General features: G+C 37.9%; 1 protein-coding gene across 3 annotated transcripts in view; it reads left to right on the forward strand.

The window, feature by feature from the left end:
* The first annotated feature begins 7,046 nt into the window (after positions 1-7,046).
* Positions 7,047-23,756, forward strand: part of CNOT2 (CCR4-NOT transcription complex subunit 2) — a 109,253-nt gene continuing 92,543 nt past the window's right edge. Inside the window, exon 1 of one of the 3 annotated variants that reach the window (XM_024256270.3) lies at positions 7,047-7,174. The gene's annotated coding sequence lies outside the window, so the exon portion shown is untranslated. 3 annotated transcript variants of the gene reach the window in all.

A 23,756-nucleotide genomic window follows, 5' to 3' on the forward strand; every position in this document is an offset into this window, starting at 1 on the left:
TATCTAGCAGCCTCTCTTAAAGCCTCCATTTCCTCATCTGTAAAATGCAAATACCACCTATCGCACAGAAATGTTACATAGATCCAGTGAAATCATGTAATTATGGTGCTTGCCATTTAGCATGCTAAACTCAGTGGTAACTATAATTATTTTCTATTGTTAGAGGTTTTATTATGCTGATTGGTTATAGCCACTTTTTAGATTCCAAGGATCTTATATTCATTCCACTGGTTACCTCATTTATTTGGCTTCTCCTTTTAGGATATTTTCATAGATGATAGTGACCCACAAAAGCACTGGCGGGGTAATAGCATCTTTAATGTTCAGTTCAGAATAGAAGTGGCTTTAATACTGCCATGATCAATTCCAAAGGTGATGAGTATTAGAGAGATTCAACATATGAACAAGGATATTTAAACGGGGAGAAATGTGGTTCACAAATTTAAATGATATCTGCTATATACATGTAGCATACAAGAAAATGGAAAAAATTATACTATTGTTCTGACATCACATAGTTTTCTTGAGAACTAAATGACAAGGTGATGTGACTTATAATATTATATATATAGATCTATCTTCTGTGTGCATGTTTTAGTTTTCGTCTGTTTCCTACCCCAGAGGTCCTAAAACTTCTAGATAGGGGCACTAGGAGAATCTTATTCTATTCAGTCTTTGACCCTTGGTTCCTGACACAGAGCTCCTAAGCCCCTTGGAATTTCCTGGACGATAGGAGAATCTTTTGTTCTAATGAGGTAACTCTTGATGGGCTCCTGGATAGCCTCAGCATGGGAGCTGGTTGCCAGGGAAGCCAACCATGTGATTAGGGAGTTGGAACTTTAACCTGGCTCCTCACCTCCAGGGAGGGGAGAGGGGGTTAAAGGTTATTTGCTCACCAGTGACCAATAATGTAATCAATCATGCCTACATAATGAAGTATCCATAAAAGCCCAAAAGGACAGGCAGGGTTCAGAGAGCTTCCTGATAGCTGAACACTAGGAGGTTCCTGGAAGCTGGCCTGCCTGGAGAAGCCATGGAATTGCCACACCTCTTCTCCCTACCTATACATAGGGCAAGGTATGGGAGAAAAGGTGTGCAGATTCCTCTTCCATCCAGCTGTTCACCTGTATGCTTTGTAATATTCTTTGTAATAAATGGGTAAATGCAAGTAAAGTGTTTCTCCGACTTCTGTGAGCCACTCTAGTGAACTAATTGAACCTGAGGAAGGGATCATGGGAATCCTGATTTATAGCTTGGTCAGGAGTATAGGTGACAACCTACTACTTGTGGCTGGCACTGGAAGTGGTGGGGGCAGTCTTGCAGAACTGAGCCCTCAATCTGTTCGATCTGATGCTGCCTCCAGGTAGACAGTGTCAGAACTGAATAGAATTGAGACACCTAGCTGATGTCTGCTACAGAATTCATGGTTTGATGTGGGCAGGGGTGAGGGGGGACCGCTACCCCACCCCATCTTGTTGCAGAAATATTGTATTGAGTAGTATTTGAGAACAGGGAAAAAGTTTGGTTTTTCCTCTCTCAGAGACAAAACATAGTGCCTGGAACATGACTGAGATTCAGCTACATTTGAAAAATGAATGGCAAATGAATACTGAGTCAGAACAGAACATCTTATTAAGGTGAGAAGGCATTTATTCTATTATTCTCAAAACTGGTAATATTAAAAACATATTTTATGTTCATATCTGAAACACAATCAAATAACTCTAAGGAACTATCCAAATTTCTTTCATTTTCATTGTCACTTTGGTATTTTAAGCATCAAATATTGCTTGAAATATTTGAGCATAAACATATTCTGGTTATGTGTTTTATGTAGTGGTCACTATAGCCATCATAACAAGATTTCACAGAAGGCTGAAGAAGTTTTAATAAAGATCCTCAGTCACTATAAAATGCTCCTATAACAGTAACTGATATAAAAATAATGGAAAAATAAGTTACATTTGCAAGGCTGATTTAATACCTCGTGCATATTTCGTTAGATGATCTTTGTGAGACTCACAAATTAAACATTTGTATTTTAAAACTTTTTCTTTGCTCTTAACAATGTATCATGTCAATAAAATTTCTTCCACATCGTTTCAAATGGCTGAATACTGTTCACTGTATGGATGTTGCTTAACCAATCTCCTAATAAATGATGCAGTAAAGAATACTCTTGCAATTAACTTGTTAAACACACCCTTATTTGCTTATAATCCATTCCTTTTTTTTTTTTTTTTTTGGGACGGAGTCTTGCTCTGTCACCTAGGCTGGAGTGCAGTGGCACAATCTCGGCTCACTACAACTTCTGCCTCCTGGGCTCAAGTGATTCTCCCGTCTCAGCCTTCCCAATAGCTGAAACTACAGGCACCCGCCAGCATGCCCAGCTAATTTTTGTATTTTTAGTAGAGATGGGGTCTCGCTATGTTGGCCAGGCTGGTCTTGAACTCCTGCCCTCAGGTGATCCAACCCCACCTCAGACTCCCAAAGTGCTGGCATTACAGGTGGCTCTGTGAGCCACCGTGCCTGGCCTTTTGTTTTTAGACAGTCTTGCCCTGTCATCCAAGCTGAAGTGCAGTGGCATGATCTCAGCTCACTGCAACCTCCGCCTTCCAGGTTCAAGTGATTCTCTTGCCTCAGCCTCCAAGTAGCTGGGACTACAGGCGTGCACCACCACACCTAGCTAATTTGTTTGTATTTAGTAGAGACAGGGTTTCACCATGTTGGCCAGGCTGGTCTCAAACTCCTGGCCTCAGGTGATCCACCCGCCTTGGCCTCCCAAAGTGCTGGGATTACAGGCATGAGCCACTGCACCCAGCCTGCTTATGACACATTTCTAAAAGAATTGCTGGGTCAAATGCACATGGCTCAAGGCTTTTGATACATATTGCCAAACTGCACTCTAGAAAAGTGCTGCCAACATACACTCTCAGCAATATAAGCAGCCCTGTTTCTCTGAATCCTTGCCAGTATTATCAAGAAATAACCACTTGTTAAAATAATGCCTGAAGACTAATGTTTAACATGTTTTGTCACTCATAAGTTGGGCTTACTACTAAACTTTTAACTGTTATAGTATTACCATTCAAAGCTTAAGATTCTTACACATATTTAAGATGAAGAAACTGAGGTCTAGTAAATTATAAATCAGACCCCTTTTAGTGTGAATTTTAGCCTTGGAGATATTGCAGTGCAGTCTACTTTTTTTTTTTTTCCTTGTACTAGCCTTACAGATTTTCCAGAAAAAGGTAGACATCATCTTTATTAAGTTGGAGGTCAGGAATATCCTATTAGTTTAGTACCATTTTTCCTGTTTCCTAGATTGGATTTTACAAATTTTGTGTTAAGGATATGTGTTGACATTTACTCATTTATTATTAAAAAAGTCTAGCTAATCTTGGATAAGAATTTTGTTGATTCATTCACTCACTAACGGCATTTATCTAATGCCTACCATGTGTGAAGGATAAAGTAGTGAACAAAACAGGTGTAGTTTATATTTTTGTAGGGTGAAGGGAGGTAGAAAATAAACAGTGAATAAAGAAGATAATGATAAATTATAAATGCTATTAAGAAAATAGAGGGGCACGTGATTGACAGAGAATAAACGGGAACAGGAGCTATTTTAGATAGGGTGGCCAGGGAAGGCCTGTCAGAGATATTTGGGTTAACCTGAAGGAAGAGAATGAGTCAGCCATATCCAAGACAGAAAAACCACATCCCAGGCAGAAAAAAAAATAAATAAAAAATAAAAAGCAAGTGCAAAGGCCCTGAGACAGAGTATCAGGTAAGATTAAATTCAGTTGAGAACAAGAGACTCCAAAATAGTGGCTTTAATAATATAGACATTTACGAGTGCAGGGCTGGCATGGTGCTCTGATCCACAAAGTCCTCACGGACCCTGGTTTCCACCAGTTCAGTTTTGCCATCCCTAGAATGAGAGAACTTGCATGAGACACAAATTGGCAGCTAGAGTTCCAAGCCATCACATCCATATTCCACGGGACAGAATAAAGGAAAAGCCGCATTGAAGGTGTGCACTATCTTTTAAGGATGGTTTTACAAGTGTGCCACATGATATACTGCTTATATCCCATCAGCCAGCACTATTACACGGCTACAAGGAAGGCTGCAAAATATAGTCTTTGTTCTGGGTAGCCATGTATCCATGTCTATTACTATGAAAAAAATGGAGGAATTTTTGGGGACAACTAACAGGCTCTGCTACAGACTAGAAAAAGCACAGCCCACGACAGAAAGGAGGCAGTAAGAAGGGTGAGAACAACTTCCCATGCTGCTTCCTGGGAAGATGGAGAAGTGGGCAGGAGCCAGATTATGCAGTCTTGAAGGGTATGGTAAGGAATTCCGATTTCATTCTGTGTGCATAAGGAAGCTATTGGAGGATTTTAAACAAGGGAGTGACATAACCTAATAACATTTTTTAAATGATTGCTTTGGTTGGTATATAGAGAATGGTTTAAATGGGAAAATATTCATGAGGGTACAGATAGAAAGTGAAAGGAGCTAGTGTGGATATTGCTGTGGTCCAGCAACAGATGATGGTGGCTCCCAAGGGTTGTAGCAGTGGAGGTGATAAGTAGCTAAATTCAGAATGTATTTGTCAGGAAGAATTGATGGTACTGTCTGATGAGTTGTATGAGTGTGAAGAATCACAGAAAATTCCAAGTTTTATGCCTGAGCAAATAAGTGAATGGTGGTACTATTTATGAAAATCAGGAATTCTAAAGGAGCAGCAGATTTAGGGAATGAACAAAGGGGATTCAAATGTTGTTTTAGACACATTAGAGAAGCCTGTCCTTTTTATCTCTTGGCATGGCAAAATTTTCAATAACATCCATACTTTTCTAAAAATGGTGGCCTCCTTCTTCTACAAGTTATACACAAACTCATTCTTCCCTTAATAGGGTATTTTTTTTCCTCAAAGTCTGTAATTTTTAAATAAAGTGTACAGAGAATTTAACATAATACATATTTTGGAAATACACAAAACATGTGCCTATTAGTGTGGACTACTTTTCAGGTAAAAGTAAGAAAACCTTAGTAAGATAGTTAAAAGAAACCAAACTACCAAATGGGCAAACTTGATCAACATTACCAATAAAGATGAACTTTTTGATGCAACAGGACAATTTAAAAAATATACCATCTATTGGTAAGAACTCTTACTATAAGAATTCTTACTATACAAGCCTTTAACAAATGCTAGCTCATTAAATACCTAGAGTACCCTCTAAGGTAGGTATTAAAAATTTTTTAACAAATTTATAATAGATTTGGCACAAATAATAGGACAATTAAAGGCTTGTTCTTCAACACGGCTTAAAGTGAATTCATCCTAAACAAAGTGTTCAGTGACAGTCAAAGTAGTATCAAATATTGAAAGTAATAGTATCAGTGTATTTTCTCCTAATACTCCTAACCCACACATTTATTATGAAAATGTTTGTTGTTCTATCTCTTCCACTAAAATACTCAAGGTAATAAAACTCTCATATCAGACTTACACCCTCTGGAAGTCATTCCATAGAGGTATATTCAATCTTTTAACACACCATCTTATGGTTGAAGATATTAACATGAGGAGGAGGAGAAAGCAGGAAGAGGAAGGGACTATTTGCAGAAGACGGGGAGAAAGAAAGGAAAGACACTAATGTGTGAAAGAAAGGAAAGACACTAATGTGTTGTTCCTCCTCGAATTTTCCTGAAGTAAAAAAACACAGTGGAGTGTTTGATGAAATGAATAACCAAGCAAAACATTTTCTACCTACACCAGTACCAGTAGGAGTTGAAATAAATTCACACAATGTCTGCTGATACGTCAAAACATCTTACCTTCAAAAACATGACAGTTACCTTTTATTTTATAGTACGCTTGTGTTTCTTGCTATTTCTTGCTTTTGACCTTCAATGATAAATTTAAACTGGATTACAGTGATTCTTTTGTAAGTAAAAGGTGACTTTTTAAAAGAAACAACCAACGGAAATAGAAATTTTATTTACTTCAAATTAACTGTACTTTAATTACTCAAATAGAAAAGAACAATTTTCACATTATGAAGCTACACAATTCCAAAACACACATGCAGAGGCTCTTAAGTCCGAATTGTCTAGTAATTACAAAAAAGTGAAGAGTTTACAGATATACGAGGAAATAAAGGCGAATTATTGCAAAGAAAACAAGTTTAATTTCACTTTGAACGACAACGATTTTTCTGGAAAGTAGATACTTCACTCCTTTAAGTTTCCACCCAAGCCACAATAATTTCAAACGGTCTTGTGGACGACCCAGCTGGTCACTCTTGTTTATGTGGGGACTGGGGGGAATGAGAGCCAGAAAAAGTGCTATAAACCTAATTTGGCTAGAGCAAGTTCACACGACACGACCGTGCTTTAAAAACTTGCTCTCCATTATGTACTTCCTTCCATCGGGTTGGGGAAAAAAAAAAAAAAAAAAGGTGGGGATGGTGAGTAAATACACCAGTGGTCTCATCAGAGGGGAACTCACTACTCAGGAGGCGACGGTGACGTGGTGCCGGTCCCTGAAGTACGCGCACAAGCTCCGAAGGTTGCGGGAGCTGAGGGAGGAAACAGGGACACGGTCAGATTCGCTCCAGGTGGCGGGAGTGAGGAAGCGGACGTGCGGGGGCGGGGTGTCCAACACAAACACAAACACGAACACGCTCAGCGTCCCCGGAGAGGGCGGACTGAAGCCATCTCACCATTCATCGCCCCTGGACCCCGCGGTCCCCCTCGGACTCAGGGCCAGAGCCCTCTGCGAAGCAACCTGGCCCCAGGGAAACCGTAGCGGCCGCAGAAGCCCCGCTCTCTGTAACGGCCGCGGAGGAGCAGCAAGCCTCCCTGTGAGTCGGTGTGAGACAAGACGGAGCCGCGGTAGACAAGACGGAGCGGCGGTAAGGGCGCTAGGGGAGTGAAGCGCCTCTCTCCACCTTGTTACAAGCGCGCTGGAAGCGGCCTACCCATCCCATCGCTGCCGCTTTGCAGTCGTCGCTCCCACCTTCCGCTGCCGCCTGGAGGGAAGCCGGAGCGACGGGGGTCACGGCGGCGGTCAGAGGGTAAAGGTCTTGCTCCCAGCAGCCTCCGCGGTGGATACGTCGCCATCTTGGATCCGCGGGACAAGAAAATTCATGCGGTGAGTTTTTGGCAAATTTTCGGAAGTCTGGCAGCGGGGCGCGCGGCGGGGGCGGCGGATTCGGGGCCCCCTCAAGGCGGGGGAATGCCCCGGGGCCGGTCCGGTCGCGCCCAGGGTCCGCCGGTAGCGTCCCGGCCCACCGCTTCCCGTTGCTTTTGTCTCGGCTCCAATCGAGAGAGGGAGAACGGAGCGGGCGGGGAAGGGGGGTGGCGGCGGTGGAGGGAGGGAGGGGGTGTGTATAGGGGTGGTGGTGGACCGGACGTAAAGCGTCGCTGTACTCGGGCCGCTGCAGCAGCAGCTCCAGATCCTAGGCCCGGTCCCATCCGCGAGTGGCGGGGCTTCCCCAGACTCCACTCCCCTAGGCTCCCGCCAGCGCGGAGGAGCCGCTGCCGCCGCGCTGCTTCCTGGGGTAGAAGAGAAGGCGGCAGCGGCCGTGGCCGAGGAGCTCGAGCCCGCTTTAGACGGGTTTGCTGCCTTCCCGGCAGCTGGTGCTGTCTGTGGCATCTTACATTCTCTCAGTACACGTATATCATCTGCCAGTTATGTGTATTTCTGTTAGTGTGTTTGCAAGTGTCAGATGGGAGACACTGAACTGGCTAACGGGTGTCAGGAGCCTGCAGGCCCTGGGATACCGAAGGCTGTGCATGGTGGATGGAGAAGGAATGCAACTGCGATGTCGCCTCTACCACCGCACCAGGAAGGTGAAGCTTCCGTAGTGTCGTAGACTGAGTCCGGATGGTCCTGGGGCGGCGGAGGAACCACAGACGCTTCTGTCTGTGAAGTTGCAAGCCCTGGGTTTCTACTTCCGCAGGGGCCTCTCCACCTTTTGCTGTCGTAGGTCTCACTTAAAAGTTTAACAGAAGAAAAGAGTAGGGTTAAAAGAGGCCTTTGTAGTTCTTCATTGAAGCACTGTTGTCTGTCCGGGTGAAAGCTGATAACTCTTGGTAACTGTGGTCCTTAGCAAAAGAGAATTGTAGTTTTCTTTTATACAAAGTATTTCCAAGGTTTTAGACCTTATATTTATTCCAGGCCTGTAGGTATGGTATTACTACCACAAAAATCTTACGTAAGGGTACCACCCTCTCAGAGGGAATCTAAACATCAACTTCCTTCGAATCCTTGGAGACATCTTCACTTTTCAACATCCGGAAGACTGAGTGCAACATATTTTGTTTCATTTTCATAAAACTCTTGGTCAGAGAATCCCACTCCTTTGAAAATCGTTTGGGCAATTCCTCATAATTAAGTACACTGCTTTGAACCGTTAGTTCTTGGCGAAATGGTAAAAAGTACTCAGTTAAAGTCAGTTCACGAGGGAGGCCAATTTGAATTTAAGGTTCAAAGTTGAACGTATTTAGTGTCATGCTTGATATTAGGAATTTTTAGAGCTCGGAATCATAAGTGTGACTCTTGATTTCCCTTTTGAAGCAATATAAATGGAAAGAATGAAGTATGGGGTGAGGGATGAGATAGAAATTTTAAAGTATCCATTTACATACAAGGTTTATGTTGAGTTTGGGAATGTTTGGCGTAATTGACAACAGTTCTTTCCAAACGTCAATGAATAAATCTCTTACAATTTTGAAAGATAACTATTGCAGATGGAAAGGGTTAAGAATCATAGTTGGCTGAAATGGTTAAGTGTCTATATTCAGATCCCAGTTCATTGAAATGTTTTATAATGGACCAAGATACTTAGTAAGCTCTGTATGTTGAATTTGTTTAGTTTGTAGTTCTTTTATAATGTTAAATCTATAGAAAAAGAAATACAAAATACATTTAAAGACAAAACATGTTGCACTCTACTCATTTCTTGACTTTGTAAGATGCTTACTGTAAAAAAGGTACCTTTCTCTCATTTTCTGAGAGCTTGAATTGTAATAATTTTTGTGAATACTTTGTATTTTAGACAGGAAGTGAGAAACTCTGCTGAAGTTTTTTTTGCATCTTGATTAGTGCTTCATCAATACGAATAAGTTAATGTAAATATTTGTTGGCAGGAATCTTTTTCTAAGTATACAATGTAGAGATATCTGTAACCTAATCTGATCTCAGGGAATGAGAACTGCCTGTTTAACTAAGCAACAAATACAGCCTATACAATTTTTCAGTTTCTATAATACTTTAATTTATATGGTGGAAAAATGAGGGCAAAATGCTTGTGTATGAGTTATTTATATCCCCAAGTACCTGATCTTGAAGATAAAACTCAGATTGTGGCTTATCTTCTGATGCTGGGCAAAAAACAAAAACAAAAAAATTCAGAATGATACAACTTCCCATATACCTCCCTACAAGAACTAATTACCTTTGTTTTTGCTTTATAACTTTGGATGTTGCACTTTTTGATTTTTCAGAGATGCTTTACAGTTGTTATACCCTGAAAATTATTCAAAAGTAAATAAAATTTTCAGGTGTATGAATAGATTTCATTAGAAGTGATTCTAACCCAGTTCTCATTTGTATTCCTTTAGTAGATACTGGTATTAAAAGTACCTGTATTTTGAAAGACTATTACAGAATTTTTTACAACCTATATAAGTTATAGTTTTATCTTTTCTAGTGACAGACTTACTGCATAAGATTTTCTGATAATATAAATAAAATGTATGCTTCACGTGTATATATGAAATAATGAGTAAGCATTAATAGACTAGTGAAAAGAACTTAGCTTACAATTTATTTTCTTGCTCTTTAAAAGCAGTGTTAAATAATAGCTTTTTTTTGTTGTTAAAATTTGTAACTGTAGAAAGTTCATTCTGTTGGGATCACATATTTGAAAGCAAACTAACAATGCCATGTGCTTGCTTGAATAGGCATTTGAGGACAAGTTATTTTCCTGAGATTTCAGGAAAATATACCACCAAACATTTATGATGTTATTTGTTACCTGGATCTGTAGTGGATTTTGTAACACAAAGAGGCAGAAGATCCAAGGTACCAGGTAGGGCAGTATAGGGGCAGAGTTAATATGAGGTGTACTGTAATGTTTGAGTGGAATTACATACAGTGTTAATCAAGGGATCTAGTGCTATGGTAGAACTTATTCTGCTTGGTGATACAGGTGACTGTTCTTCCTAAGAGCAGTTTCTACCAGTGATACTTAAAGGGATTGAATTTCACTGTGACTTATACCAGATATTTTGAAAAGAGCTGTGCTAAAGTTGATGTCATTGTAGAAAGTTTGACTTGAAGTAGAATGAAAGTTAGGTTTTTATTTCTTTAGTTTTTCTGTTTGACATCCTTTGATTTCTATTTTAGAATTCAACTCTTATGACTAATCATGCTGATGTGGTTTGTTCATTTATTTTCTTTGTCTGTACTATTAGGAGTGTCCTGGAAATAGAATTCGTACTGTGTTTTCTGACAGCTTGTTCTCTGAAATACAGATGTAAATCTGTTGGTATCTGTTGGTATATCCCTTGGGGGTGTGCTGCATTACAAAGTAATAAAACAGTTTACAATGTTTACTTTTTGTCAGGAGCTCATGACATATAATGTGGAAATACAAAAAAGTGAATTATTTAGAAAAAAATGGGAAATTTTTCCTTTTCTGGGCACTTCAGTGTTTTGTATATGCTTAGACTCAGGATCTAAGTCCACTTAGGTATATAGTTAGATATTTTGGACTATTTGCCTCTTAACCCTGAACATTTTCCTTTCCTTATTCTTTTTTTTTTTCTTTGAGACGGAGTTTTGCTCGTCGCCCAGGCTGGAGTGCAATGGTGCGATCTTGGCTCACTACCACCTCCGCCACCCGGGTTCAAGCGGTTCTCCTGCCTCAGTCTCCTGAGTAGCTGGGATTACAGGCATGCGCCCAGCTAATTTTGTATTTTTAGTAGAGACAGGGTTTCACCATGTTGGTCAGGCATGTCTCAAACTCCTGACCTCAGGACGATCCGCCTGCCTCAGCCTCCCAAAGTGCTGGGATTACAGGCGTGAGCCACCACGCCCGTCCTATTCTTTTTATTCATGTGTATGTTATTGCATGTATGTGTGTGGGGGGCAGGTGGTAGTGCATATTTTATGTATGTTTCACTTCTCTGTTGTTTGATGAACTTCTTCCATAGTCCTCTTTGGTATCACTTTCTTCGTAAAACTTTCCTGACTCCCCAAATCCTTCTGCTGTATTGCTTTTTATTCTTCAAACTTCTATTATAGAATGTCACACTGTATTGTAATTTACTGTCCGTCTGGACTGGGAGCACCTGAGAGGTATGGCTTTGACTTGTTTATGTTTCGAATGCCTCTATAGTGCATAATACTTAATAGGTTGTCAATACGTATCTATTAAACTGAACTATTGCTAGATTGTCATTTGACAGTGCTGTTTCACAATCCACAGATCTGAAGCAACAGATTGGAAAAGTGGTGGGGAGAATGGCATCCTGTATTCCTTCACTTCCTTGAATCCTTTCTTACAGTTTTGCTTCTTAATTACATATGGAAAAATAGATAACTAGCTTCTTAGAGAAGTGTGTGTAAAGTTAGTATGGAATTAGGGAAGGATGTTTGTAATAGAGTAATTAATACCCTGTATTGCTTCTGGCAGGATGTTTAGATCTGTATTTCTTGCTGTATTTTGTATGGTTATGGCTATTATTTGAAGGAGATGTTTTGTATTTGTCTTTACAAGGTATCATGTTTACCAGTACTTACCCATGAGCTCCTATTAGATTTGGGGCTTCTGAAGTTAGATGCTGTTTTTCTGACCTTTTTCCTCCTAATGCCTGGCCCATTGGTTAGTAGAAAGCAGGATTTCTCTAGTTTGAATGAAATTGCCGTTATGGAAATAAGGTGAGATGTGTCTTATTGGAGGTCCAAAATTTAAAAAGCCCTGAAAGTTGATCATTTCTTTTGTTTTGTTTTGAATAAGCAAGGTGAGAAAATATCAACTGGAATTATACCTGTGAATTTGATTATTATTATCTTTCTTAATCTGATTTTCCCACATTTTCGTATGGAAATGTTCACGTGTTTGACTGCAGGTGTTGCTGTTGGCAGATGTTACATCATATATGATACATACAACATTTTACCTTTCTCAAATCTGAAACTGTGTTTTGAGAAACATCTGGCCTTTATAGGTTTGTTTAAGAGATTGTGAGCCAATTTTCTGCCCATTTTAGAGATGTAGAAATCAAAACAGGATAGATGACTCTCAGAATTGCATTTTAGTAGATATGCTAATATTGATAATGATTTTAGGAATATTATGTCTTAATTGCCTGTATATGTTCCAGAGACCTTTTAGTGACTAAGAGCTGCCAAAGATACAGAGTACATATTTTTAAAAAGGGAGTATGATCCAGTACTCAGGACACCAGTCCTTTCTCTGCCTTTTCTGAATGGAAATGTCTTTCCTTATATGTGAGTAGATGAAAATGCACATTTAGTAAGTTTTTACTAAAACTTAGTAAAAACTAATGATAAAATGAGTGAGGGAAAATTATGTGTCCTGGCAATTTAGGTAACAGTGAGTAGACTTGCTTGTTTTTCAAACACATTGATATGCTATTTTTCCGTTTGTGTATTCAGATGTTGAAACAGCTCCAGTTTGTATTAGCATCTGGAGAAAATGTAATGACTGATTATGTAATACAATGTGTTTGAGAGAGGAACATTTGATTTTGTGTCATATCTGGCAAGAATGTGCTTTTGTATTACTTTCTACATTGTAAATTATAATGCCTATCCTGCATACAAATTTTGTATTTAGTTTTCTGCTAGTAAGAATCTTTCATAGGTCAGTAAAATGAAATATTAAGTTTACTATGCCATTCCAAGCACCTGACTGCTTTCGGCTTTGCTACTTAATATTTTTAAAATGTTTTACAGCTTGCAGAGAGGACTTTTATATACATTATCTTAATTTTATATATATTATTTAAATAAGTTTAAAACTTAACATTTATGTTTATAAACAAGCTATTTTGGTCAATAACAAAATTAGAAGTTGGGAATTAGGAAGGCCGTTTTCATCTTCAGACGGGGCTCAGAGTCTAATTTCTTTCTCATTTGTTTTAGCGCTACTTTATAGAGAAAATCGTGATTTATTAAATCAAATAGGTGTTAATGGAAGATTTGTTTTTGTTTGCATCTGATCATCTTGCAGATCCTGGATATTTAATCAAATTGATACAGAAGTTTGAAAGACAAGCAACAGTAGGAAATTTTTGTTTCAAGCTTGACTTTTCTGGCAATATCCAACAGCTGCTCATATTTTTAAAAATTATAAACATTCATTGAGAAACATTTAAAACTTAAAAGCAAATACTGTGTTATAATGAGAATAGGTAATATATCATTGATGGTACATTTTACATATTATTGCACCATTATTCTGAGGTAATCATATGCTGAACAGATTACTGCACAAAGTAATGCTTTAGGGGTGTAGTTTCTATGAGAGTGAACATGTCTGGCCTGAAATTAGAAAAAAAATTGGAGCCATAATCTTTCTAATCTATGCTTGCTTATGAGAAATTCTAGGTATATTTATGTCAGGCCAAACTATTTGCTACAGCAAAACCGGTTAACCTGACATCTGAGATAGTCTTTAAAGTGTTTCAGTTTGGTATACAGTGCACTTGTGTGTGTATATGACTCATCCTAAAATGGATGTATGTGTGTAAAAGAAATTGTAATCCAATGCTTAAATGAATTGGTGAAGCACAAATAAGTGACACACTAAGGTGTTTCAGAGCATAGTTTGAAAATCCCTGTGCTCGATCGCCAAAGTCACTTCCAACAGTAAAATTCTGTGTATTTTAAAAGTTCTTTTTCTATTCCCTGCACATGCAAAATTCGTATAATTTAGCTGTTTTTAAGTAGTATTTGGATAGAAATTGTTTATTAAATTAAATTTAAAGTTTAGGCTCTGCTGGTTATATGTTAGCACTCTAGATGTTTTCAAGTATATCCTTCAGTAATTAGAGTGTTTAGTCTCTGCTTGACATTGTTATTGGATATATGATGGTGATCCAGACAAGTCTCCACCTTCATTAATGTAACATTCTGGAGGAGGAGACAGACAGTAAACAAATAAACAAACATAATTCCAGGTAGTGGTAACTTAGGAAAAAATAAAGGGGGATAAAGGTACAGCAATTGATTAGAAATGGAAAAAAGATTAAGTAAGGTGAAGAGAGAAGATTTCTGTGGAGGTAATCAGTTAAGCAGAAACAGAGAAAGGAGTAAGCCATGCAGAAATGTGGTTGAATGGTTTTCCAGGCAGAAGGAATAGAAGGCCCTGAGATAGGGTCAAGTTTTGTATGTTTGAAGATAAGAAATTCCATAAACAATTACTTAGTGCTTTCTGCATAAATGGGGGTAAGCTCTAAAGGGGAGAAGAGGTGATTAAAGCATAATGATCTGTGTCTTTCACTTCAGAAAATATTGTGGTGGACCCAGTAATCTGTAATAGGTTTTACAAAGAGCAATAGGGAGGAGGGATTATTTTTTATTAAGGTGCCTTGAAATTGTTTTCTACATCAGATGAATTGCAGGGGTTGGGGGGTGGTCTGTCTGGAGTACTGGAAAATGACATAGGAAAGCAAACTGAAAACTTTCCTTAATTCATGTGTGTATGTAGAATAATAAAACCTATACTTTTGTTAGAAATTAGTAATCATTTTCATGTTTAATTAGATTTTCTTGTACAGTCCAATAAATGTTACTTTGTGCTGTGCACTATTATAGTTGCACCGGGTAATTCCTCAAGTTAAATTTTGTCATACTGTAGAAACATCCTAGAGTAGAGTAACCTTGTTTCAGGGAGTTAATGAGTTGGCTTCAAGGAGGTGATAAGTGAACTGCGTTCTGAAGGGTGATTTGTAGTTAACTAGGTGGGGGAGGGTAGGGAATCAGCATTGTAAATGCACAAATCCTAGGAAAATATTCTGGATTTGGAGAATGGCGAGGTAATCCTCCATAGCCCTTGATGGAATTCTGGGACCTCATAGGAGAAGTTAGTTGAAGGAATGAAGTAGCCAGAGTATGAGGTCTTATCTTTTATGTGATGAGGGAACCATTAACCATTGCGGGGGGAAAAAAAGCCAGTCAGATTGATAAGCAGATTCGTGTTTCAGGGGAAAGTTTAGATTCCACAGTCCATTTACAATTAAAATTATAAGCTTAATGGTGTATGTTTATGACATTTTTGAAAGATTATTTTCTCTCCATTAAACAAATTGAGTACTTTGTATTCATATAAGCAGGATTTTTATTTGTTAAGAACTGTATGACTTTGAAACTCTGTAGTCTCTTTTAGAAAACTTGTTATATATATAAATGAATGCCTACTGTTCAAGGCTTTTCCGTTACCGAGGTGGAATTTTTACATACGTTTTGGGGCAGGCAAAGTTTGAGTATTATCATCTGATGTAATGTGTTAGGCATGAGATTTAACATTCTTGGATAAATTGGAATAATACCAAGAAAATCTAAATCAGTGATAAAATCCCTACATAGGCGCTGATATTTATGTTATGTTACTAGAAGTGCTTATTTTACAATGCTATGATATGTGTTTGTGTGCTTCTCAAAATATATAACACTTGGTTATATTAGGTTGCTAGCATTATTTGTTAATTGACATGCAGAAACAAATCCTAAATTAATGTTTTTAAAGAAAAAGAATTGCTTCTCTGAGAATGTAGTTTCAGCAAATTATTACTTTTATTTTTATTTATTTATTTCTCTTTTTGAGACAGGTCTCGCTTTGTCACCCAGGCTGGAATGCAGTATCATGATCACGGTGCACTGCAGCCTTGACCTCCTGGGCTTAATCAATCCTCCCACCTAAGCCTCCTGAGTAGCTGGGACTACAGGCACATGCCACCATGCCCGGCAAATTTTTGTATGTTTTGTAGAGACAGGTTTCCTCCATGTTGCCCAGGGTGGTCTTGAGCTCCTGCGCTCAAGCCATCTGCCTGCGTCATCTTCCCAAAGTGCTGGGATTACTGGCCTAAATTATTGCTTTTATTGTATGCGTTATATACTATTTTATCATAGCAAAAGTTAATGGTTCAACTATGGCATTTAGAGCTGCCCAAGTAGCCTGATTGTCTATTTAGTTCACTTTTGACTGAGTAAAATGGAGCTGATCTATCTGCTATTACAGAGTTATATTCTGAAATTTTATATGATGTTCATAATGCCTGGAACTAACCAGCCTGAAATGGAATCACCATTGTACTGTTTTCGATTGGCTAGGTGACTTATTCTCCCTATACTTCAGTTTTCTCATTTGAAAAATGTAGATAAAAATAAATAAATAAAAACAAAGAAAAATGTAGATAAATAACAATACTTACCCAGTAGAACTGATGGAAGGATTAAAGGTTTTTGTGGGTTTTTTGTTCGTGTTCGTTTTGGAGTGAGACTTGTTAGGTTAAAGAGGAGCTTCTGAGGCATACGAGAATTGGCCACAATTTATTTCATAGAGTGCACTATACTCTTTTTTGTATCAGATTTGTAAATGTAAACAAGAATGCAGTCTTGTTCTTAGCGTCTAAACATGTTTTTCCTACCAGGAATTTTGTTTAGATGACCTTCTGTGAAGTAAGATGTGTAATATTTTGAGTAACATAAATAAATCGTCACACTGGTCTGTCTGCAGTACTTGGCAAAGCACAGGGCACATAATAGGCATTTAATAATTCCTTTGTTAAGTGGGATAAATCTAATGGGTTAGGATTCAGACAGACTGGTATCTACCTTTTTCAACCTGAATAATGCAGAGTTAGTTACCTGTAGTAGTTTTTTCTTCTGTGCCTGTTTTCTTCCTTAAAGTTAATAAACTATCTTCTTTGCTTAAGTGTATTTAGTGGGTTTAAATATGATCCTGTAAAACTCCTGACAAGTAGGTGTTTACTGGTGTTGGTTCCCATGCCATTTCCTTTATTTAGAGCAAAAATTGCAAAAATCCTGGAAGTTCAGAAGAAACACTTAGCACCTATCATTTATTTTTTTGAAAGTTGAGAAATGTACCATTGAGTACGTGCTCATCTTTAATGAAGAGATAATATATTATTTTGGAAAGACTTCACACTTGGATTCAGATGATGGGTTCCAGTCTGGGCTCTATAAACTTACTAGCTGTGTGCCTGGACAAATCAATTAGTATTGAAGAGCCTCAGCTGTTTGATAATTTATACCTCCCAGTGTTGCTGATGACAACTCAGATAATGAAAGCAAAAGTGTTTAACTGTAGAGCATGTCAAAGTATCATGATAATTATTCCTGATTATTAGTTAGTGTAGTGAAACTAGTATAGTAGTCTCCCCTTAATTCAGGGGGAAATATGTTCTGAGACCCCAGTGGATGCCTGAAACTACGGATAGCACTGAACCTTATATGTACTGTTCCCCCCCATACATACATACCTATGATAAAGTTTAACTTGCACATTAGGTACAATAAGAGATGAGCAACAATAGCTAATAATAAAATAGACCAGGCGCGGTGGCTCACGCCTGTAGTCCCAACACTTTGGGAGACCAGGGCGGGCGGATCACAAGGTCAGGAGATTGAGACCATTCTGGCTAGCATGGTGAAACCCCGCCTCTACTAGAAAATACAAAAATTAGCCGGGAGTGGTGGCACACGCCTGTAGTCCTAGCTACTCGGGAGGCGGAGGCAGGAGAATTGCTTGAACCCGGGAGGTGGAGTTTGCAGTGAGCCGAGATCATGCCACTGCACTCCAGCCTGGGGGACAGAGCAAGACTGTCTCAAAAAAAAAAAAGAACAATTATATAATATTAAAAAGTTAAATGAATGTGATCTCTCTCTCAAAACACCTCTTGTACTGTACTTATACTTCTTGTGATCTGTCAGTCTGATAATCAAGATAGTTACTAATGTGACTAAGGGGTGGGTAGCATATGTAGCAAGGATATCATGTCCCAGGTGGGATGGAGCGGGACGTCACAAAATTTCATCACACTTCTCAGAATGGTGCCCAATTTAAAACGTATGAATTATTTATTTCTGGAATTTTCCATGTAATATTTTTGGACTGCGGTTCACCATGAATAACTGAAACTGAAGAAGAAGAAGAAACCGCGGATAAGGGGAGAACTACTGTAGTTTCTTAAGTTGTGTGATTGATTGAATGATTCATTCATTTTTACCTTGTGATGCTGCTGCATTTGGGTGCTTTGTCCTTTATGCATTTTTATTTAAATAGATATCTGGTTTATTAGGCCAGGTGCAGTAGCTCATGCCTGTAATCCCAGCACTTTGGGAGGCCGAGGCAGGTGGATCACTTAGGAGTTCAAGATCAGCCTGGCCAATATGGAAAACCCTGTCTCTACTGAAAATACAAAAAATTAGCCAGGCATGGTGGCATGTGTCTCTAATCCCAGATACTTGGGAGGCTGTGGCAGGAGAATCGCTTGAACCTGGGAGGCGGAGGTTGCAGTGAGTTGACATCATGCCAGTGTGCACCAGCCTGGGTGACAGAGCAAGACTGCATCTCAAAAAAAGAAAAAAGAAAACTGGCTTATTGGGCTTTGGGAGAGGGGAGTTTGGAGAGATTGTGGGAGTGGTAAGAAATGATTCTGCTGTGTTCATTGGAGCAGGTCAGTTAATTGAGTATTTTTGCATGCTGAGGTCCTGATGCTTTCTCTATGTATCTATAGCAGGAAATTTACTTCATCTTAACTCCTGCTTCATTAGGGTAAAATATCATGATAATCTTTGGGGTATTCCCATTTTTGTAACTGTATTTGTGTCCTTTATCATTGTTAGCCAAGCATATTTTTTGTGAACATCGTGTCTGTTTTTTTGAAATTCATTTTTAATTTATAGTTAGAGCATTGAGAATGTCAGTGCAGTAGTTTGAAACTCTTGTGTATTCTTGTGCATATGTGTATGAGTAACTTACACTGTTCTTTGTCCCCTAAATCTGTAAGATCTCTTGGGTACTGAGCCTTTTGAAGCATTAAAAGTAAATACCATATAAGGCAAGCAGAATAGTACTAAATAGCTGCAGTAGCAAAGCAAGGAAAGTGAATCACAGAGTAATGAATTTGGAAAATGACTGTCGTGCATTGTAGGAAAAGGCATTGCTTTTACTATCATCCTTGTAAAATCTAGTTGCTGACATTAAGTATTTGTTATATGTGCTGATTATTTAATCGTGTACTGTAATAAAGCCACTTACAAGCAAAATACTTTTTCTTCTAAAAACATATACTGAAACTCTAGAAATTGGAATACAGCTACCCTAAATCCTCAGTTAGTTTGCTCTTCAATTCTTTCATATTAACTAAGGCAAATAATTTAAAATTGAGCAAATAACTCATATCTAAAACTTATTTATAAAACTTATATTTGTAATATAAAACATGAACTTCTAGAAGATCTACAGATTCTGGTCAAGATATGCCGCTTTATAATTTTGATAGTTTTAATAATGATTGTCAGGCACAGCAAAATACTCAGGCATCAGATACTCAGTTAACTCTGTTATGTTTGCTATTCTTAGAAGATTATTACCACACTTTAGAAAAGTTTTCAATATCCAAGGCTCTTTGCTTATTTCACTGGAATTAACTCAAAGTAATTAGGGAATTCATTCCTCAGAATAATTTATATCCTAAGCTGTATGATTAAGAAGACTTTTATTTTTAATTGTATATTCCAGCCTTGGACCAAAAATGTACATGCTAAAATATCAAGACAAGGCAAAGATATATTTTTGCTTTTTTGTCACTTAACACTATTTCAAAATAGTTTCAGATTTATCAATTGGCCCAGAAAAAGAGTATTTAATTCCTTTGATTTTGAACATCTGATTCAAATTAATTATTTGAGAAGTTTTTATATACTTTGGGAACTTCAATTTGGAATTCTGAGGTAAATTTTTTTAAAGGGAAGATTCTTTTGTAATAGAAAGTTTCTCTATAACTTACCTATTTTGTAATTTTGGATTCTTGTATATTGATATGTATTATTACAGCATACCAAGGAAGTAATACTGTTATTTACTGGTTTTTAAATTTTTATATGGAGTGAATTAAATGTGAGGTTCTGCTGAAGGAGACCTGTGGTTAAAAAAAATAAAAAGTAGTAATAGCATATGCTTATTATAGAAAAAGTAGAAAGATTAGTGAGAGAAGAAAATAAAAATCACTTCCAAGCCTATAACCTAGAGAACGTTGTTAGCTGAGGCAAACATTGTCATTTCCTTTGTATGCATGTGTTTGTAAGCTCTACAGTCTCTCGTTTTTCTCTCTGATTATTAAGGTAATATGGGGGACGTGAAAATGCAGGAGAGTTGTAATAAAGAGGGGAGAAAAAGCCACTCAGAGACATCCATGAAAGTTTGCATTTTTGTAATGAAGAAATTGGAGTAGACATGCTAATTTGTAACCTGTATCGAAAAAACAAAACTGACACCATAAGCATTTTCCAGTGTCATATATTTATCCACAACAGGATTCTTAATGGCCAGAGCATAACTGATTTAATGATTGTGTATGATTGAACATTTTATTTTGATTTTTTACTTTTATAAATAGCACTGTGATGAACATTCTTGTACCTGAATTGTTTGTACATTTATTTCTTTAGAAGAAATTTCTGTAAATATAATCATTTCAAAGTATATGAATTTTGGAGGTAAGCACGTCCAGTGCTTAGCCAGTTGCTGTGTCCTTAGTCAGATTACTTTTCAAGCCTTAGTATTCTCCCCGTAAGAACAGGTATAATAATGATACTTAACTCAGAGGTTAGAAGGAGTAAATGACAACATATGTATAGCATTTAGTACATCCGATAGTATAGAGGATACTCTCAGTGAGTCTTTCCCCAACTACCCTTTTTTTTTTTTTTTTTAGACGGAGTCTCGCTCTTTTGCCCAGCCTGGAGGGCAGTGGCGCGATCTCGGCTCACTGCAAGCTCCGCCTTCCAGGTTCACGCCATTTTCCTGCCTCAGCCTCCCAAGTTGCTGGGACTACAGGCGCCTGCCACTGTACCTGGCTAATTTTTTGTATTTTTTTTAAGTAGAGACGGGGTTTCACCGTGTTAGCCAGGATGGTCTCGATCTCCTGACCTCGTGATCCACCTGCCTCGGCCTCCCCAAAGTGCTGGGATTACAAGTGTGAGCCACTGCGCCCGGCCCCAGCTACCCTGTTCTTAAGTAGACTCTTCTCCCCTAGCATCTATTATAATTAGCTATTACGCTAAAAAAATTTTGTCTTTCATTCCACCACTAGATCATGAGTAGGGACAAGTTCAGTCTAGTTCATTAATGTATATTTGAAAACTCATACAGTCCTAACAAATGTAAATATGTTGGATGTATGAAAGGTTATCTTCCAAAGCTTTTAATATTCAGTTGCTTTTTTTCTTACAGCAAAGCTGTGCCAGTTTACATTCTCTGCAGCTCTGTGTGAATTGTGTCCTTTTTAATTTACTGTCACTGATACTGAGTATGGTTGTGTTAAAAAAAAGTTCTAAATTTCAAAGTTATAAACTGATAATTTTAAAAACTTGTATTTTTTGGCTTTTTCTTCTGAAGAGGGAATATTTTATATTCACTTCTATTTTCACGTTTTCTGTTGTATGTTTTTCATTCTTACTAATAAGAATAAAGACAAAATAAGAGTAATATGTTATAGTCCTGTCCGTGGTCCCCTCCCAAGCATTATTCCATACTTCCTGGGAAGAAAAAGTAAATAGTATCACACAATTATGAGACAGGGTTAATATACACAAGTACCATATCAAAACTGATCTCCAAGAGGTTTAAACTGGATAAACGTACAGTGAAAAAGTTTAAAAGAATTTTTGCCTAATTTAATTTACTGTATTAACACTGAAAATGTAGGTTAAGATGTTATGTTAAAATCAGATTGTATTTTCACTATTAAGCTTATGTTTTCTGGAGGGCTTCAAAATCACTTTGATATCTGTGGATGTATTTGAAAATAGTATTTTGCTTGTGGGAAGTAGGCAAAGACAAGTAACATTTAGGTATTGTATTGGATCCTTTCTTTATATTACTCATTTATTCATTAATTTAGCAAATATTTATTTAACTCCTACTGTGTGCCCCAAGTGCTATTCCAAAAGAATATAGCAGTGTACAAAATAAAATCTATATAGATACATATAGTCTGACAGATGGTGGTAAGGATAAGGAGGAAAAGAAACTAAGGGAAAGTATGGAGTGTGTATGAGGTGCAGATTTAAATAGGCTGGTCAGGGAAGTCCTTTCCCACTGATTTCCGCTCAAGGCGTGAGCCTGTGGTGAGGGAGCAGTCCTGTGCTTGTTCAGGAGAAAGGGCTTTCAGGAAGGGACAACAACAAAGAACAAAAAACCTGAGAGAGACGTATTCTTGATGTCTTATGATTAAAAAATTACAAAGAAGTCTGTGTGGCTAGAGTGTAGTGGGAAAGGATGAGAATGGTAGATGGGTACAGAAAAGGTCAGAGGCAAATGAGGAAAGACTTTGCTAAGCTACCATAAGGACATTTTTACTTACAGTAAAATATACCTTGTATATACTCTTCACAGTTGTTACACAAGGTTAGCTGAATTTTTCCCATTTTACAGTTGAGTAAATAAGGTAGGTTCTACCATATAACTGGTAATTAACTTCTTCAAGGTCACATAAGCTAGCCAGTAAGATCCAGAGTCAGGTCTTTGACTTCAAAACCTCCTGAATTTTTGTTTGTACTGTTCTTGTTCAAGCATATTTATAGAGGCTTTCACTTTTACAGTGAAATTCAGACCGGGCTTAGCTTTTAGCGTTGATCTAGGGTGAGTTTTCATGCAGGGCTTATTATTTTTTAATATCCATAGGAACTAATACCATTCTTATTTTTAAATCAACTTTGTCAAGGAAGTTTGTGTATAATACAAGGTACCCATTTAAGTGTCCTTTTTTAAATGAGTTTTCACAAATTTATACACGTGTTTAACCATCACCATCATTCAGATACAGAACATTCCCATCAACCTTGAAGTTCACTGATTCCAGGGAGACCCCAGTCATGGCCCTGGCAACCACAGATCTGCTTTCTGTCAGTATATTTGAGATTTTTTCTAGAGATTCGAACAAACGGGTTTGTAGGTACTGCAATGTTTTGTATCTTCTTTTGCTCAACATAATTTTATGACTTATTTATGTTGCACGTATCAGTTGTTCACTTCTGTTGGATATTGTTTTGTTGGCTAGTACTCTTCTAACTGGTGCCTGAAACATGTTTGTTGAATGAATGCATATAATAAATATCCTCTTCCCCCAGTTTTGCTGCTTTCTTTTATCATGAGACTGCTAAAACCTCTTCTAGATTTTGTATGTTGCTAGACTTAAATTTGTGTATAGAGTATGTGAAGAGGTAATAGTGAAAAATGTGCATGATTTGGAGCTCAGTATTTGTTAAAAAGATTGTTTTCTCTATCTTAGTACCCTTCTCTAAAATGAGCTGACTGTATATGTGAAGCTTTATTTCTGGACTCTAAATTCTGTTTCATTGATTGGTATGCCTATCCTTATGCCAGTATCCCTTGATTACAGTCTGCAATTTTGAAAACAGGAATTTTTGAGAATCCTCCAACTCTTGT

This window comes from Pongo abelii, chromosome 10, assembly GCF_028885655.2.
Source record: "Pongo abelii isolate AG06213 chromosome 10, NHGRI_mPonAbe1-v2.0_pri, whole genome shotgun sequence".
NCBI lineage: Eukaryota > Metazoa > Chordata > Mammalia > Primates > Hominidae > Pongo > Pongo abelii.